Here is a 20,787-nt window from a genome sequence, read left to right as displayed (position 1 = left end):
CAGATATATCTTATGCAGTTCAAAGTCTCAGCCAATTCATGCAGGCTCCTAAAGTTTCTCATATGAATGCTGCCCTCAGAGTAGTAAAATATGTTAAGCAATCACCAGGATTTGGGATATTATTGACAACACAATCCAATTCCACAGAGTCTCTTCAGGCATATTGTGATGCTGATTGGGGATCATGTGATAGTTCTAGGAGATCAATTACTGGTTACATAATCAAGTATGGAGATTCTCCAATATCTTGGAAATCCAAGAAGCAGTCTACTATTTCCAGAAGTTCTGCTGAAGCAGAGTACAGGAGTCTGGCCTCCACTGTTGCAGAGATTACTTGGATCATTGGTTTGTTCAAGACATTGGATGTACCATTGGTGTTACCTGTTTCACTACATTGTGATAGCAAAGCAGCTATTCAAATTGCTGCTAATCCAGTGTTCCATGAGAGAACCAAACACATTGATATTGATTGTCATTTTATTAGAGAAAAGGTGTCAAAAGGTCTTGTTGTCTTACAATACTTATGCTCATCTGAACAGCCAGCTGATGTCCTAACTAAAGGACTAAGCAAACATCAACATTATCATCTTATCTCCAAGCTAGGAATGAAGAACATCTTCATATCTTCTAGCTTGAAGGGGGCTATTAGAGATTGTAAATAATTAACTAGATTAGTTGATAGTTAGTTGATAGTTAGTGGATAGTAAGTTAGGATATATTGAGAAGATTCTAGAAGATGGCTTTCTTGTAAATAAGTCACTTAGTACATGTATATATATATGTAGAGTGTAATACATTGCAGGAAAACTGATCAATAATAAAAGTGTGATTGCTTCTTCTTCCATAATTCAATTGTGCAATTAGATTCAGTTTCCATCAAATATCATACCTTTATATGTCCAAGTTAAATCTTGTTAATGGTACCAACATCAATTACTGGAGATTCACCTTTGGATATTTTAATAGAAAATGGGCCTTCTTCTGGTTGTGGTATTCCTAATGTTGCCAAATTTCAAAATTTAAATGTTGCATACTTCGCAATTATAGTATCAACTAAAGATACTGGTAAATATTTTAGCATTAACAGTGCAGTATGTACCATCCCCCTTGTTAGAACATGAATCTGCAAAAACATTAGGATATAATATATTAAAATCCTAAATATAATTGATTGTGCATATGAAAAAATTTCACCATTTAACTATAGAAAGATTTTAGAACTTTGGAAGAACATCTTGAAATAAGTTTCATGTTGTCATGATATTAAAAAAGGGAAGTACAAAATCAAGTCAATTAGAAGATAATTGCATATAAATCTTCATGGTAAACATTAAGAGTAACCACATAAAATAATCAACGTTAAACTATGTATGTTGTTAGTGAAAAAAATGTTTACATTGTAAATATGTGTATTAATTGATGGAAACGACTAAGATGTAGAAAAACATATGTATACGTAATAACTAAATATAAACTTTTCTACGAATGAAATATATGAAACCAAGTTGAGGCAAGTTAAGATCACTTAGCCAATCTCTAATATGATATTTTCTATATGTAGAAGCTTTTGTAAAATAAGTTACCTAATAATGACTTCTTCAGAGAAATTGACGTTGCCAATCATGTACAAGATTTCTTCCACAACACGAGGGGACGCCGTTTTATTAGAAAGATAAAGGGCTTGAAGGACATATACAACTAACGCCATGAAAATCTAAATTAAACAATCACTATTTTCCCCTTCAATCGGGCATCAATAGATGTTTCTTGAACTAACATCAATACACCAAAGTTGAAAATTGAGATTTAAAAGAGTATTCAAAAACATAGACCAAAGTTGGTAAGTGAAATTAGCAAGGATTCTTAAAAGAACAAATATATACTGGTTAATGCAAGATAGATTAAATTAAATAACTAATCTATATTTCGTATGCAATTAGTGTATATAATTTTTTATACTATCATTTATCAAGCTATATAATTGATATCTACAACCAAGTTTCTTACAAAATATGAGACTCGAAATTTTAAAAAATAAAACATGTTATTTATAACATGTGAATTAAATGACTATATACAAATTGTTAATTTGACAATGTTGGGTTTTAAAAGATGTGAATGGAAAATGTAGAGTTGCGACTTTTATAAAAAGTTGTGACTTCTATGAAATGTTGCAACTTTTATAAAGAGTTGTGACTTTCATGAAAAAATTGCGACTTTTACGAAAAGTTTTGACTTTTATGGATAGTTGTGACTTTTATGAAAAATAATGACATTTTCGAAAGATTGTGACTTTTTCAAAGGTTTGTGACCTTTCATTTAAGGCACAATAAGAACCTTTTCGCACTACCCTTTGTTTTATATAAATTGAGAGATTTTCTCTCATTTTAAAAATAGAATTTATGAACTTCTTCTTCTACTTCTAAATCTAGTATTCTAAGTGTACTTTACTGTCGTTGAGTGACTCGATGGCACCAGCATGTTGTGTATCAATACACTAGTGATTGAGATTATTCTACCCTAGGAGGACATATTCCAAACCAAACCTCGGATACTAGAAATAAATAATTTCATTCGGGGACATTGTGCATTCAGTGGGCTTGATCTTCTTTCTGTTTTTCCAAATTCTGGTATGTGCTACAAATTTTAGATTTGTAAATTAATTTCTATTCTTATGTTATTTACTGTTTCATTAGACTTTGGTAACTTTTTGTTTTTGCAATGTTTGTTGGAATCAGTAAGATTCTTTAGACACATATTAACAATAAATATTCTTTAAGAAAAATATTCCGTATATTTATTATAATTTGTTTCTGATTCTAGTTTTGCTACTAGTTTTAATTTTCTAGTTGTGAAAATGTTCTTAAACTCTTTTGTCTTACAAATTTCTTTAGAATTTTGTTCTAAGTATGTTAGGAATACAAGTTGAACAACAATCTTAAGGAAATTATTATACTGTAAGTATTATTTGTATTCTACTAATTGAGAGAATCTGATCATGGAAGTAGAAGATAAATGCATTACTTCTTCATAATTCGGTGCTTTGTTAAGCAAGGTCGAAGTGAGAAGTGTATCAGAAAATTTGTGTGATATTCCAATTAAAGATTACCAGGTAACCTTTTTATTATAAAATCTAAGGAGGACAATAATTTCTAAGAGTTATCATCTATGATTTTTTTTATTATTTGTATCTTTGGAATAAGATCTTCAAACCATATGTTGTGGAATGAATTTTACTTGGCAAATTTGTTGCCTTTATAATTCTTTAGTTTGAAAAAAATGAGAAATGTATATTTTTGCTTGATAAAATAGTATGTCAAAATGTTATAGTTGGAAAACTATTTGATAAGAAAAACATTTCTATGTAATAAAGAATATGTGTTATTCTATTTGGAGAAAAAAAAGAATTTTGTAGTTTTGTACTCCAAGAGAAATGTTAGTGTGTGTGATTTTTGTAGACCAAAAACTTTTGTGGTTGTCTACTCTGAATAATTGGACTATGCAATTGGTTTAAAGAATATGGAAACTTCACATAATAAGTCAATGTTGTACTTTTGATTTTCTATAACTTCAATGTAATGTAGAATTAAATTGTACAATTTTATTTTCCTTATTGTTAGTATTTAAAATACTAAGTGGTATTTCTATTTATGATAGAGGAAAAATACATGTGACTTATATATGTATATATATTACATATATTATTTAAATAAACTAATATTTCTTAATTATGTCTTTTTTGTTTTAATTACCCATTTAGCTTTATTTATTTATTTACTCAAAACAATTAGCAATTAATATAATTATCATTTTCATATATATATTTAATATTTAAAAAAAAAGAAAAAAAAAGACCCACGATCCCACTCCCCCTTACCCCCACTTTACCCACTTCTCCCCACAACATGCATGACCTGCACACGTAAACTACTACTACTACTATCTATATACATACAATTAGACAACAAAAAAGAGGGGACGGAGACTCACACGAGAAAAAAAGAAAAAAGAAAGAAATCAGACATCAGGAGGTAAAAAAAAGAACGAAAGGGAGGAAAAAATCAAGAAAAAGAAGGCAACACATACGTAAAAAATATTATTCTCATCTTCTTACTTTTTTTTTTGAAAAATCACAAATAAAGGTTGAGTTTTGAGGTTCACTTTCGCGATTTCAAGTACGTGGATTCTTGTTAGGATTATATCATTTCCTTGAATTTGATTTTCGCAAAAGGTATTATTCAATATTCATTTATAATATTATATTCATGATTATGTAAAAAAAAAATTGCAGCACTACAATTCTTTTGTAAAATAATGTTTCTACAAGAAGTTTCATATTAAAATATGTGGAAAAACTATTTTCAAATACTTGAAAATATTTTTGAGATCACATTTAAAATGTGGGGGCTCTTTTCTTATGATAAACTTGGTGTATAATTTAACTTTGGAGCAAAAAATATGAAATTCAATGATACTTTTTGCATTGTGTTAGACCCACAAAATTCTTGAAGTATATTTGGTATTGTAGTTGTTGAGTTTCTCCATTACTAGTATACGGTATGACTAGTATGAAATTACCAAATTATATATATACTTGTTAAATATGATTGTGTTCTTTTATGAAAAAACGTCATTTGAAGTGATGTGATTTTTCATGAAAAGTATTCGCATAGACATGAATATATGTGAATAGTCATGTGTTATGTTTTTGTAAAAGTAACATTTGGACTATATTATCTTTATTGAACCCGATTAGACTTTGTTCATGGGTAGTCCCATAACAGTCAAATTGAAAGTTATGGAAAGGTCCTTTTGAAAAGGATATTTGACAAGGTCATGACTCTAAACAATGTTTATATCACACAAAATTGTAAGAAATAGGAACAAAATATTAGGGAGGAAAAAACTACCTCGCGAAGAGATTTTCGAACTCAATATTTTTATTTTTTCTTACTTGCTTGAGTCACTGTTTGTGACATGAACACTTGGGGCAAGTCAATTACAAAACCTTGTAAGGAAAACTGATCAACTTGTGATCAACTTGGAAGTTTTGTCTAACTTTGAGTGCAATAAATAAAAATGTCAAGTTTTTGTGGAATCTGAATATGTAGAGCATTCTTATAAATCTATTGAAAGGAATTTTAATCCCTTATAATTGATTTACACTGACATTTGTGATATGAAGTTAACACCATCTCATGGTGGGAAAAAGTATCTCATATGTTTGAAAAGTGAGATTATCCATCAAACTACTGTCCTATTCATCTCAATCTAATGAAAAATCGAACGTTGAAAGAAATGATGGATGCATTATTTATAAGTTCGGGTTTACCACGAAACTTGTGTGGAGAAACTATTCTTAATGCAAAAGGGAACAACAATTTTTTGTCTTTTCAGAAAGGAAGATGATTTTTTGTTCAGGATACAATCTTTTCCATATGATAAATGGAAAGTAAGGAAATCCAACTTGAAATATTTCAAAGTGTGGGGTGTCTAGCCAAAGTCCAAGTTCTTATTTCTAAAAGAATTAAAATAGGACATATGACTGTGAACTGTAAAATTAGACTTTAGTAGTCTACAGAAGGATCTAAAAGGCCTAGGAAAGGAAAAAGATTAATGTACTTAATAAAGAGATTCATAGGCTTAATAAATGTTAAAGGACACTTACTTCCTTCGAATATGATTTTGTAACATTTCTTGTGTCTTCTGTAGACTCATCCTTTGAAAAGATGGTCTCAATAGTGATATTGATGCAATCTTGAGCAACCATATAGAAGTTCATTGATTTTCCAGAAAATAAACCTTTGGGTTCAAAGTGAATCTTTAGAAGGAAACTACAGTTGATGGAACTGTTGAAAAAAAAAAGCAAGACTTTGTGTCAAAGGCTTTAGATAAAAACAAGGTTTTGATCTTATCGATATATATACTCGTGAGTAACTAGAATTACATCCATTCGGATGCTAAAACTATTAGTTGTGGTATATGACCTCCAAATTCATCAAATGAATGTGAAAAGAACTTTCTTGAATGTAGAATTGAAGGAAGAAATTTACAGGAACAACTCGAGGGTTTTGTGGTTCCTGGTAAATAATAGAAAGTGTGTGAACTTGTTAAGTCACATTATGGACTAACAGAAGCACCAAAACAATGATATAATTTGACCAAACCATGTTGGCAAATGGATTTAAGAATGATGGAAGTGATAAATGTGTTCACATTAAAATCATAAGATCATTGTTTGTTTCTATATTGGTGATATGTTGATTATAAATAGAGAAACTAATAACACATATGCTACTAAACGTATGATATAAAGCAAGTTTGGAATGAAAAATACTGGGGTAGCTGGTCAATCTTAGATATAAGAATTCATAGAACTCCATAATGTTTAGCATTTTCACGGTCTCATTGCATTTAAAAGGTAGTTGACTAGTTCAAATATTTGGATGTCAATATTTTCAAGTCTCCAATAAATGTGAGCTTTGCATTTCAAAAAAGTGAAAGCAAAAGTGACACACAATTGGATTTTTCTAGAGTTTCGGGAAGTATGATGTATATCATGTAGTGTGTCTGATCAGATATTGCATTTGCTATTTTAAGCTGAGTCGGTTCACCAGTGATCCCAAATAAATTCATTAGATGACAATAAATAGAATTTTGGAGTATTTAAAATAATAATTAAAACTATGTCTTGCATTATAACAATATCCAACAGTATTGAAAGATATAGTGATGCAAATTGGATCATTAGACAAATGAAGTAAAATCCACGAGTGAATATGTCTTTATTCTTGGTAGAGGAGCAGTCTCTTAGAAATATTTCAAAAGAGACTACCATGATCTTTGAGCTAGGTTCTCTAGATAAAGTCGGTGAATAAGTTGAAAGACTCTGAAATTTCTTGATAGATATTTTATTTTGGCCCAAACCATTGACATTAGCATGCATACACTTCCACAGTCGAGATGCAATAGATAGGGCATGGACCATGGCGTATAACGAAAAGTCTCGTCATATATGACATAGACATGATATCGTTAGAAAACTACTCTAGTGGAATTATCAGAATTGACTATGTAACGTCGAAGGATAATGTGTCGGATCCACTTACAAAAAGTCCTAACTAGAGAGAAAGTTGAAAGATCATCTAAGTGAATGAATTACGGCTAAGGACAAGTCATCATGGCGGTAACTCTATCTAGCAGACTGGAGATCCCAAGAGCTAGATTCGAGGATAAAAACAAAGTTGTGAACGACGGTTCGACATTGTCAAGAAACTCAATTCATTCACATGATGAGGACAATGCTCAGGGACAAGGATACAACATTAAGGTTTGTTAAGGAGTCAATAAAGCTTATTGGTTTCAATGATTTGCTAAGTTTGGCAGATTTGACCAAATAGTGTAACTACGCAATAACACGGTTAGGAATCACCTATGTGAGTGTGAAGTGTAAGCCCCTTCAAAGAAGAGATTGTCGAAATCCCATCTCTCTATACATTCATGAAACCAGGAAGTGTTCATGGCTGAAACAAACACAACTGTAAGAACCATAAATGGTAAAGGGTTAATTGTGTGGCATATGGTTGTCTAGGTATACACCAAAGCTTGGTGGTTCAAAGATATCGCATCTACCGATTGACCGAGTATATCCGACATATGTTCACTTCAGAAAGTCCAATGGAAACCTACTTATCTAGATGCAATTAATTCTTGCTTGTAAAGTACATATGCGGGGGATTGTTGGGTTTTAAAAGGTGTGAATGAAAAATGAAGAGTTATGACTTTTATGAAATGTTGCGACTTTTATGAAAACTTGTGACTTTTATAAAAAGTTGTGACCTTTATGAAAGGTAACGACCTTTCCGAAAGATTGTGACTTTTCCAAAGGTTTGTGACCTTTCTGGTAAGGCACAATAAGAACTTTTTCGCACTATCCTTTGTTTTCTATAAATTGAGAGATTTCCTCTCATTTTAAAAATAGAATTTATGGACTTCTTCTACTTCTAAATCTAGTATTCTAAGTGTATTTTACTTTCATTGAGTGACTTGCTGACACCAGCGTTTTGGGATATACACTGGTGATTGAGATCATTCTACCTGGGAGGACATATTCCAAATCAAACCTCGGATAGTAGAGGAGAATAATTTTCTTAAGGAGACACTGTGCATTCAGTGGGCTTGGTCTTCTTTTTGTTTTTCCAAATTCTAGTATATATTACAAATTTTAGCTTTGTGAATTAATTTCTATTATTTTGTTATTTACTGGTTCATTAGACTTTGGTAACTTTGTGTTTCTGCAATGTTTGTTGGAATCAGTAAGATTCTTTAGACATATATTAACAACAATTCTTCGTAAGAAAAATATTTCGTATATTTATTCTAATCTGTTTCTGATTCTAGTTTTTCTACTAGTTTTAATTTTTTAGTTGTGAAAATATTCTTAAACTTTGTTGTCTTACAAAGCTCTTAAAAGTTTTGTTTTAAGTAAGTTAGGAATACAAGATGAACAACAGACAAACTATTCTACTTATAAGAGAAAAGCAACCCTAGTTATTTTTCGTCAAATGCAGTTCCTCAAAAGAAAAAACAAGTTGTTTAAACAAATTAGGGATAATGCCCAAGTACCCCCTCAACTTATGCCCGAAATCTCAGATAAACACTTATACTATACTAAGGTCCTATTAGCCCCCTGAGCTTATTTCATTAATAATTTTTTTACCACTTTTCGACCTACGTGGCACTATCTTGTGGGCCCAACGATGGTTGACTTTTTTTCAAACTAGTGCCACGTAGGCTAAAAAAGGTAGAAAATTACTTATAATATAAGCTCAGGGGGTAATAGAACCTTAGTATAGTATAAGTGTGTCTCTGTGATTTCGGACGTTGAGGGGGTACTTGTGCATTATCCCAACAAATTAAAAATATATGTATGGTTGTTTATACTAGACAACTCGTCACCTCTTCAAAACATACCCTTCTTTTTCTCACGGTATAAAATACTAGATGAAAACTCACACTCATTCTCTCTATAAATAGAGTTACAACATAACATGTGCTACTAAGAAGCCAAAAGAAAAAAATTTAAAAAAAACAAGACTAAACTGACCAAACACCACCAATATCGATTAAAAAGAATCAACAAATACAAACCTACATGCATACAAATAAAAAAACAAAGAAGCAAAGACAAGGTATAAAGACATATAGAGAGACTTACTGAGCTTCTAACAACAATTGATGCGTGACTCCATAATTTGAAAGATCAAACGCTATTTCCATTCCAGAGTTTCCTGATCCAACAATCAATACGTTTTTTTCCTTCATATTTTTGCCCGATTTTATAGTCACTTGAATGAATTATTTCGCCTTCGAAATTTTCAATTCCTCCCACCTTTGGAATATAACCTTCATTATTTTCTCCCTTAGCAAAAATCAAGTAGTTACAAGCATATATTTCCAGATCTCCACTAGACAAATCTCTTGATTTGACGTTCCATTTATTTTCCTCATTATTGAAAAATACCAATTCGAACACAAGTTTGAAATTTTGGTTTAATACTGAAATGCTCCACATAGGAAGTTGTACGTTGCATAAAGGGTAATGAACAAAAACCTTAGCTAAATGTAAGTTAAGTCTATCATAGGTATTTTTCTTCCACGAATAAACACAACAATCCTCCTTTTCTAATACAACATTTTTTATACCGAACTTGTTTAAACAAGCTGAAACCGCGATTCCTGATGGACCGGCTCCAAGTACAAAAACTTAAACTTCCTGCTTTAAAAAAATCACCATTGCAAAATTTTCAGAAAGTTAAAAGAGAGTTTTTTAGTATTGTTGAAATATAATTGCAACAAGAGTTCAAGAAAGGGGAATTGAGCCAACGAGGTATGTATCGATAGTCTTCAAATGAGATTTATTGTTTTTTTCCATTTTTAAAAAAGTAACAGGGAAAAACAGTCACAAATAAATGAAGGTTAGTTTGGGCATAAGACTGCAGATTTGACATTAAGTGTTATGAGTACATTTAATTTCATCTATGATTTCTTTTATACGAAGACGCTATTGCTCTGTGTCTTCACTCATGTTCATGGTACTTAATATATTTATTCTCGTTGTTTCATTTTATATGATGACAATTAGATATGAAGCTTAAAGAAGAAAGAAATCCTTTTATAACTTGTTTATCACGATTCAACCATCATGATTGACACCCAAACTTAACCCTCCAGTGGAGAACCATCACTACTACCCAACAAAGCAACTTAATGAAAAAAACTAGACATTTAAATATACAAAAGCAGGTTTAAGTAACTAAATTATTTATTAAGGAACTAAACAAATAGCCTAACTAGAATGCTAAAATACAATTCCTAGACCTTGAAAGTCATTGTACCAAAACTCTACTAACAACAAGTCTAAGAACAATAGGTACAACCCCAAAACTAAACAACACCTTAAAGAATAGTCCGAGTCCGAAGAGAGTGGACGTAAGCAAAAGAGAATTCAGGGAACCCGGAATAACTATCTCACCCTTGAATTTGAAACGGTCACTGATCTTCTAAACAAGGTCTGTCAATAGCCGCTCAAAGATGTCATGTACTCAAAAAAAATAAGAGCAAGTGTAGAGTCAATACACAATCATAATGTACTAGTAGGATCAAGCGGCTATCCGAATGAGTGACACACATCAACAAACTGTTTCATAATTCTCGACAATATATAACTAAATCATTTTAGAGTAATAAATAGTCTTTCAATATCAATAATCTTTCAATATCAATAATCATTACGTATGAACGTAATCATCACAAGTAGATACATAACCAATTCAATGGTCCTCTCATGGAACCCAAACTCAAATGGTTAGTTTGTCAGAACGTGGTAATTCCATTCCATAATTGTGTTGGAACGTGAAAACCTGATCCAATAGTTGTGTCGGAGAGTGGCAACACGATCCAATAGTTGTGCCGAAATGTGGCAACACGATCCAAATTAGCTTACTGGAATGTGCCAATCCAATCCCCAATCACACACCACAATCAAAAACACAAGAACATCATTAAGATTATACAACAAGAGGTGATTCATAGCATACAATTATTCAATTATTCAATTATCCTTATTACGATTAATAATGCAACATTCACATACATACATGCGTTATAATGAAGCAATTACAAATACATATAACACCAACATGAAATCATAATCATCACCTACCTCGAATCAAAGCTTGAGCCCCCTAAGGAAGTTAAATCTTTACTTTTCGAATTCTTTCCGCTTTTCCTAGGTCTACAATAATTAATATACGCAAGGATCAACAATCAAAGATCTAATTATTTGGCTTATAACAAACTCAATAACCCTAGACCAAACCCAAGATCCTACTACCCAAATTACGGCTTTTTCTACCATAATTTCTAAATGAAAACCCTTCACCATTGATAATAACCCAAGAAAATAGGTTTCACGGATCAAAAAATGGATTCAGGGATTTAAAATCTTACATTTAGCCTTAAGAATGATGAAAAGTTGTCAAGAACTCGTCTAGGTTGCCTTTTTAGCTCTAAAAATTGAAAAGTGTCAAATAAAATCATTTTGGGGTTTATTAGCAACTTTAAGTTGTGTATGGATCGCTACAATGGCCTCATCCCACTGTAATGGCCCTACTATGGCCCCAAAATCCTGCTACAGCGGTCGACACAGAGATAAAATGTTACCCTTCACGCTAAGATCATTTTCGGAAGTTCTACTCGCCCAAATTTGATTTCGTAAAGTCATACATTTTTCTTATCGTATTACCTATCCACTCATGTAATCAACTTCACAATTACATCTCTCATTCATTACTATATTTTCTTACACCTTAATGACTCCGATTTCATCCAAATCTGGACTAGGCTAAGAATTCGAAGTTACTACCAAAAAGTTTTCTGACCCCAATTCTTTCTTCATTGACTTTTCCATAGTGAAAGAAATCAGGTAGTTACATCAATTGTTTCATCATAAATTATATGTAATGCCATAATGGCTCGAAGGTGGTTAGTCGTTTCATCAAAAAATTTGGTTGTCATCAGTCAAATTATATTAGTTCATACATATATTAAATCTTAAATATCATTTACAAAAGTCTTAGTTGCATCACTGGCTGTAAAAATGTACTTCATTATAATTAAAAGATAAAGAAAGAGTTGAAGTAGCATAAGAAGTTCGATTTATTTTCAATGGATTAAAAGGAAAATAAGTGTCGTGTTTAATTAACGGAGTTGGCCGATGTGTAATTTTTTTAGTTTAAAAAATACTTTTTTTTCTTCAGAATTTGTGTTATTGCAAAAAAATCTAAGTCTAATTTTCTCAATTCTTTAATAGTAGTAAAATCACTTAATTTAAAGTTATCTTTAGCTTAAGCTAAAACGTGGCAAATACATTTTGCTATCAATACAATATCATCATCATTTACGAACAACAGAGCATTTCACAATTCTCAAATATAACAAATATATCAGGTAGTTGATCCTCTCATGGAACCCAAACCCAAAAAGTCAGACTTTTGGAACATGGTACCCAATCCAGTAATTATGCTAGAACGTGGCAACAAATCTCATATATATACCGAATCATGGCAAACGATTCTAGTTAGCTATACCAAAACATGGCAAACGATCCTAGTTAGCTATTCCTAAACATGAGAATCGATCCCTTAAACACACCACAATCACAATCATAAGTATATTCTCAAATCATACAATCAAGAAGTGATTCATGGCATATAGTAATTTGTCTATTTCAAGTGTGATCAATAATGCAACATTAACATACATGTATCATAATGAAGCAAAAACAAACATACATCACACAATCATACAATCATAATCATCACCTAACCTCAACAAAGCTTGAAAACTTAAGAAACTTGATCCTTTCATTTTCAAATTCGTTCCACTTGTTCTTGGTCTACAAATAATCAATATAATACGGGAATTAATAAATAATCACTAATTACTCGTATTACTAACAATTCTAGCAACCCTACATCATATCCATGATCCCAAGTATCCAAACTAGGGTTCTTCCACCATGTTTTCCAATTCAAACCCCCCCCCCCCCATTGATAATTACCCATTCTATTGTGTTCTATGGATCGAAAAATGGATTCAAGTAGTGAAAAACTAACCTTTAGCCTCAAGAATGGTGCAAAATTGTCAAGATTCTCTTAGAGTTCGATCCTCAGCTCCAGAAATCAAAAAGTGCAGAATAAGGTTGTTTAGGACATTATTTACGACTTTAAGTCATGTATGGCCAGCCAAAGAGGCCCTCACCCGCTACAACATCCCCTCCAGAGAGACCAAAATCCAATGCCAAAGCGGGTTGCACGAAAAAATACGCTCCAATCCCATAAAGTTGTACGGATTCCTTAACGAGTTATTTATATCCTCATGTAATCAAAATCATAATTAAATCACCGGATTGTAATCAGATTTCCTTAGCCCTTAACGATTCCAATTACGTCCAAATTTGGACTAGGTTGGAAAATTTCAAGATACTATGAAAAGATTTCAGACCCAAAAATTTTCTCCCTTAGATTTTCTAATAAGACGGAACTCGATTGTTGAAATAGATACCAATTTACCCATCACTTGTCCCCAAGTTATAAACTTAGGAAAAAGAAGCTCAGGAAAAAATGGAGTAGTACCTGAATTGAGGATACTTATCTCGCATATCCCTCTCAGTTTCCCACGTAGTTTTCTCAATTGGATGATGCTTCCAATAAAATTTCACAGACTTAACTCCTTGGTCCTCAACCTATGCACATCATTATCAAGAATTACAATCGGGTCCTGCTCATATTAGGGTATTTGTCTAACACAATTGAGTCTCACTTAATGATATACTCTGTATCAACATTGATACGTTAAACAGCAGATGAACTCCTAATACGTCAGGATGTAAGGCCAACCTATAGGCCATAGGCTTTACACATTGAAGAACTTTAAAGCGACCAATGTATCACAGACTTAACTTGCCTTTCTTGCCAAATTTTATCACCCATTTCATGAGTGATCCTTAAGAACAACATCCTCACCGGTTTGAAACGTCATGTCTATTCATACTTTTTTTGTCTACTCTGGGCTGCTAGAAGCTTAGCTTAAATGCTTCACCTTATCTTAAACATCATTCACTAAATCTACCCAAAGGTTCCACATCTCAAGCCTCAAACCATTCCATGGTTGACCTATATCCCCTCACATAGAGTCCCACAAATGGTTCCATATCAATGTTGAAGTGATAACTATTATTATAAGAGAACTTACACAAGGTAGGAACTTATTCCAATACCCTCCAAAATCAATCACATGCCCTAAACATTTTTAACACTTGAATAGTCCTCTATGATTGTCCGTCTATTGGTGTATGGAAGGTTGTACTAAAGGTGAGTTGTATAGCTAATTCGTCATGCAATTACCTCCAAAACATAGATGTAAATTGGGTACCACGATCTAAGATGATAGAGAGGCCACCCCATGCAACCTCACCTCTTTCACATAAACTTAAGCCAATTGTTCAACATTATAATTTATTCTTACCGAAATAAAATGGGCTGACCTAGTCAATCTAATAACTATTATCCAAATACAATTAAGCTTTCCGTAAGTTTAGGGAAGGCCAACCACAAAATCCATGTCTATTTTTTCCGACTTACATTCCGAAATTGGCATTCTTTGAAGTAAATCTGCAGGTCTTTGGTGTTCATATTTCACTTGTTGATAGTTTTGACACTTAGCCACAAACTCCTCTATATCCTTCTTCATGCTCGATCACAAATAAATTTGCTTCAAATCTTGATACATCTTTGTCACACCTGGATGAATATAATATCACGAATCATGGGACTCTATTAACAACTTTTGAATCAAATCATCAACTCAAAGAAAACAAATTCTTCCCTTGAAACTAAATACACCTTCTGCATCAAGAGTGGTATCTTGCACCTTACCAAGCGCATTCTTCTTTCTAAGCTCCTCTAAATTTTCATCTTTAATTTTTTTGTCCTTGATTTCATCGATGAATATGACCCTTAATTTAATGCAATCTAATACCCACATTTTTTATAAGATGCCCAATTGAATGAATTTAGACTCCAAGGTCTGAGTTTCTTTAGCTGAAGGTCGCTTGGATACACTCAAGTAAGCTAAACTACCCATACTAACTGCTTTTCGACTCAAAACATTAGCCACAACATAAGCCTTACCCTGATGATATTGAATGGTGACATCATAATCTTTAAGTAACTCCATCCACCTTCGTTGTCTTAAGTTTACTTCCATTGAGTGAACACATGATGCAAATTACGATGATCATTAAACAATTCACACTTGAAACCATAGAGGTAATGTTGCTAGATATTAAGAGAAAACACTACCGCTGCCAACTCCAAATCATGTGTTAGATAATTCCTCTCATGCACCTTTAATTGACTAGAGACATAAGCTATAACATTCTTAGCATACATTAACACAACACCCAAACCAGAATATGAAGGATAAAAATAAACAATAAAATCTTTACCTTCCCACTAGTAATGCTAGAATATGTGCGGTGGTCAAAGAGAGTCTCGAGATTTTGAAGACTCTTCTCACATTTTTCAGTCCATTACAATGGTATCTCTTTTTTATCAAATGAGTACAAATGGAATAGAGTTCTTCACAAATCGATGATAGTAGCTAGTGAGCCCCACAAAACTCCTAACTTTCGTTACAAAGCTAGGATGAACTCAATTCTTAACTACCTCAATCTTTTGAGGATCTACGATCACCTTTTCTTTTGAAACTTCATGACCCAAAAATGCAACAGATGTCAACAAAAATTAACACTTAGAAAATTTAGCATACAACCTTTGTTTCCCAAGATTACCCAAAACAATACGAAGATGGTCGACATGTTCTTCCTCACTTTTAGAATAGACCAAAATATCATCAGTAATGACTATGACGAAAGAACTCAAGAAATGGATTCAACACCCAATTCATTAAACTCATAAAAGTTGCAGGCACATTGGTCAAGCCAAAGGAGATAACTAGAAACTTTTAGTGCCCATAGAGGGTTCTAAGTGTTGTCTTGGGAACAACCTCAGGCCTAATTTTTAATTGATGGTAGCCAGACCTTAGATCAATCTTGGAGAAAACAAATGACCCTTGCAATTGTTCAGAAAGGACTATATATATGAGACAAGGTATACTTATTTCGAATGATGGCCCTAATCAATTGTTGGTAATCTATACGCATCCTCATACTACCATCCTTTTTATTAACAAACAAAAATGAGGCACCTATAGGAAGCACCAGGTCAAATAAATACCTTATCAAGAAGCTCTTGGATTTGAGTTTAAGCTCTCTTAATTCTGCTAGAGTCATGCGATATGGAGGGATAGAAATGGGACGAGTACTAGACTCCAAATCAATGTAGAAACCTATATTTTTATCTGGAGGCATACTAAGCTAATAGGTAGGGAATACTTCTCTAAATTCTGACACCACAAGAATAGACTCAATAAATAGAGTCTCAACCTCATATCCCAAATATGAGCCAAATAAGCTGAACAACGCTACCTTACTAGTTTCCTAGTCCGAATGAAGGATATGAACTTAGTTTGCTTAGGCTTTTACACCCCTTCCCACTCTAACTTTTCCCTTGCCTAAATTTCGAGAGTAACAAACTTAGTATTACAATTTAACACAACATAATAGGGGGACAACCAAGGCATTCCTAAGATAATATCAAAGTCATTCTAATCCAGAATCACCAAATCAGCCCAAGTTTGAAAACCGTAAACAAAATAAGACAAGCACGATAAACATGGTGACTATGACTTACTCTCCAACTGGGTAGAAACATGGATAGGGGCATCAAGTACATCATAAATCATAACAAATTATGAGGCAAATTGCATGGATATATATATGAATACGTAAAATCCTAGTCAAATAACACATTAGTCATCCGGTCATAAGTAAGAACAGTACATGAGATCACTGCATCAGACACATCTACCTCATTCTTGCCGCAAAAGCATAACATTAAGCCGTATCATCTTGATGAACCACTTCCATGCCTGCATTACCATTTATTCTACCTCCACAGCCTCATTGATTACCTCCCCGCCCACCTTGTTGATGCCCTCTGTATTACGAAAATATTTAAGTAAAAAAGGACTAAGTTTCGAAAAATTGACTTATCTTATGATTTAAGAGAAATTGACTTTCAAAATTATAGAGTCGCCACTTGATTTTTTAGTAAAACCAAGAAAACTTAAAATTATTTTTTCAAAAGATTTAAAACTAATAAAAATCAGTTGAAAAAGGGTTCGAAGTTCAAATGTACATTCCGAGAAGGTATTAGGCCCTCAGAGTGTTCGCTAACTTGCGGTTGACCGGCGATTTGACTAAAAATGACTTTTAAAAATAATCTATTTTTTAGATATTGTCTAAATAAAGTAAAATCAAATTCTTTTTTATATTTATTTACTAATATTACAATTCTATTTTAATTGACTAATTTAAAGGGAAATGAATTTAGAAGGAATCTTCTAAAAGGGTCTAATAGTGAAAATAATCTAAATATAGAATATAAAAATAAATAATTTTTATTTAAATATAAAAAGAGAAAGGACTAACATTGGGGAAATTAATTGAGTCAAACCAAAATTTAACAAATGAAATGTAAGTTAATACTATTATAAAGAAGAGAAAGGAGAAAATTTGAACTTGGGCTCTTTGCCCAAATTCAGCAAAATTGGACCTCTAGGCCCAATTTCCCAACGATACGCAAAATTGGCCCATTTTCTCTCTTGAAAAACTAGTATACGTTTTGATGTATACCGATGTATACAGCTTGTATACAATTCGTTTTCGTGTATATTGGGATATATACGGAATGTATGCTGCCCCAGATAAAATTTAAAGCACCTGTGTAATTTTTTCGAACCTTAAATCGTATATTAACACTGTATATCAGTGTATACAACAGTATATTAGTCTTTTTCTAAGCCTTTGGAGACCTGCAATGTAAATTTCCAGCAACCTATTTGCTGCTTTCGACCTGTTCATCAGGTTTGAGGAGGTCTGGATGACTCGAGAATAATGGTTTAAGCCTTCGTGGCTCAACAAGAAAATGCAAGGCGAGGAGTTCATGGCGAACTCGGACAAATTTCACATAAATAAGAATAAAAAAAAAATTAGAATTGTGGCACCACAATAAACAAAATGAAGAAATAAGAGAACACAAATATATGTGCTACTTCAAGCTCAAAATACGGCTACCCAATAGTCGAAATTCAAGATATGCCCAATTGGTACATCAAAACTAATTCATGAACTAACCCAAACTCAACTAATACTAAAAGGAAATATCTTAGCGTACCACGCAATAATAAAACGAGGGGAACGAGAAAAGAAACACGATTAGATGTCCTTTGCAGAGCCCATAACCAAAGAAGCAATAATAACTCGTTTTAGGCATGTTGCACTAAGTTGACTCAACGCTTGAACCATAGTTAAACAACACATCCACTTCTAAAGGAAAAGTATTTTTTTTTAAAAAAAAAAACAACATAAAATAAAGGCATAATACATAAATATGTCTTTTAACTTGACTTCAAATCACATTTATACCCTTCAACTTTGGGTGGGCACAAGTAGACACTTAAACTTATATAAAATTGAACAAATAGACACTCATGTCCTACATGTCATTTTTTGTCTTACGTGGTGTTCTACGTGTATTTTGTCATGTAGGACTCATGTGTTTATTTATTTCAAAGTTGGATAGTTAAAGTGTTTGTTTGTGCATTATGAAAGTTGGAGTTTGAAGTCAAGTGTAGGATCTAATATATGTATTATGCCTGAAATAAAATATAGATGAACATGCTAGCAAGAGACAAATCAAAGAGGCAGCAGCTGTAGGAAAAACATAGCAGAGGGTTCTATATGGAAGAGAGAAATACTTGCACTACAAGATGACAATAACAAACGAAGCTCTATTGATGTGAGCAGAACTTGCTAATTTATACCCGAAAATGCAAAGAAGATAAACGACATAATAATTTCTTTGACGCCTTTAGAACACACAATCAAAACAAGAAAACTAATAAAGAGACAGGAATATTTCGATGATCAACAAATAACCATGAGATTTGAAATGGAGAAAACAAGTGGTCATATTCCATACCCAGTTGCATTTCGAGATTCTGCCTACTATTTTACCACTTCAAATCAATACACAACCATATCTTTTATCAAGAAGAGCATATTATAGATTGGAATCATCAAATCAAACCACAAAATGAATTAAATCCACATTGCATACATATAAATTTAGCCGAAATGGAAAAAACAAATTTAAGGGGGAAGAGGTTACCTTCTTTGGAGCAGCATCCCGGGACGAACGAAGCTTGAACAGGATTCCACCACCACCCTTGAACCGATTCCAGTGAAGAATGGAAGAGACTAAAATCTAGACTTAAGAATATATGGTTGAGTACTCGATCTTCCCTTGTTCAAATTAATTTTGGCTTCTATATCTAGTGTGTCCTTCTGCATCACCACTCCATATTCGTATATATTTGTATGCTCTCTATGTATATTCTTGTTGGTCAAACCTTTTCTTTCGACCTCTATTTTCTTCCCCAAAATTTTTCTCTAACCCCCTCCCTCCCACCAATGAATGGAAAAGATAAGTATTTATAGGAGATTTCTAGGGAATGGATTTTGGGATGAATTTGAATTCAAAATTCTCTCAGGTGTGCAGTTGGAAAATAGTGGCCTGGGAATTGTATTGGAATGGGCTGCAGCCTGCAGGGATTTGGAGGAAAGAATTGGGCATAGGAAAATGTAAGGGAATTTGGAAAAGAATGGGCTGTTGAAAAATGTTTTATAAGGGCACAAAATTTTGGTCCTTTCATATAGCCAAATGAATTACCGATTTAGCCAAATTAAACTTTACTAATGAATTCGGCTAAAACATAGATAGGATGAATTAATATAATTAATTAATGAGCTTCTTAATGTTAAAAAAATAAAATAATTAATTTAATTGTAAACTAGTGATTCAAAAATATAACTATAATTTAAACTAAACTAATTTAATAAAATACTTACTAAAATTAAAATCTTTTTGAGATGATTTACAAATATTTACAAAATATACCAATTATATCTATAAATTATATGAAAATATATTTACTAATTATAAATTATAAAAATCGACTAAGATTACTTAAATTGATTTTGGAAAGTATTTGAATTTTATAAAACTAATTATTCCAAATTTTTGGAAATTACGAAGATCATGAATTAACTATTACCGGGGACGGTCAAAATTGGGTGTCAACACCCTCGACCATTATTACCATTTCCTGCAGGTACTACTGCTCTGGATTGCTACTACGCAGACTCAAAACACACGTGGGTATGGACAATTTCTCCTCATATGTCCAAGCTCTCCAAAATTGTATCAAGTACGATCAAAAGATGGTATGGCGCCCATTGAAGGTGCGACTCCCTGGCTATCCTGTATAATTATTACGTGGACTTCCCAAGTAATTACCGGTGAAAGCAGGCATGGCAGACTGAATTGGCTTGGCTGGCTGCGTTGGCCTCCATGAACCTATGGAATAAGAACCTTGTAAGTTACCTGAATTCTTGACCTATTTTTCCAATGTCTTATCCTGACCTTCTTGCCTCACCCTCTCCTCTTTCTTAACATAGCCAGTTACCTCAATAAAGCT

At 32.7% G+C, this 20,787-nt stretch overlaps 1 long non-coding RNA gene across 3 annotated transcripts; it reads right to left on the bottom strand.

Moving 5' to 3' along the window:
* Nucleotides 1-693: 693 nt before the first annotated feature.
* Nucleotides 694-19,913, bottom strand: LOC104648841 (uncharacterized). Of its 3 annotated transcripts, XR_011211178.1 has the most exons (4): nt 19,419-19,907; nt 17,055-17,183; nt 9,218-9,775; nt 694-1,123 (listed from the first exon to the last, which is right to left on the bottom strand). It is a non-coding gene; the product is annotated as an uncharacterized lncRNA (long non-coding RNA). The 3 variants fall into 3 exon arrangements; XR_011211177.1 differs by lacking the exons at nt 694-1,123; nt 9,218-9,775 and adding an exon at nt 10,700-11,004 and having other exon boundaries at nt 19,419-19,904; XR_742819.4 differs by lacking the exons at nt 694-1,123; nt 9,218-9,775 and having other exon boundaries at nt 16,936-17,183; nt 19,419-19,913.
* Between the last annotated feature and the right edge of the window lie 874 nt (nt 19,914-20,787).

Source organism: Solanum lycopersicum, chromosome 8 (assembly GCF_036512215.1).
Source record: "Solanum lycopersicum chromosome 8, SLM_r2.1".
Lineage (NCBI taxonomy): Eukaryota > Viridiplantae > Streptophyta > Magnoliopsida > Solanales > Solanaceae > Solanum > Solanum lycopersicum.
This window is presented reverse-complemented; position numbering and strand designations above follow the sequence as displayed.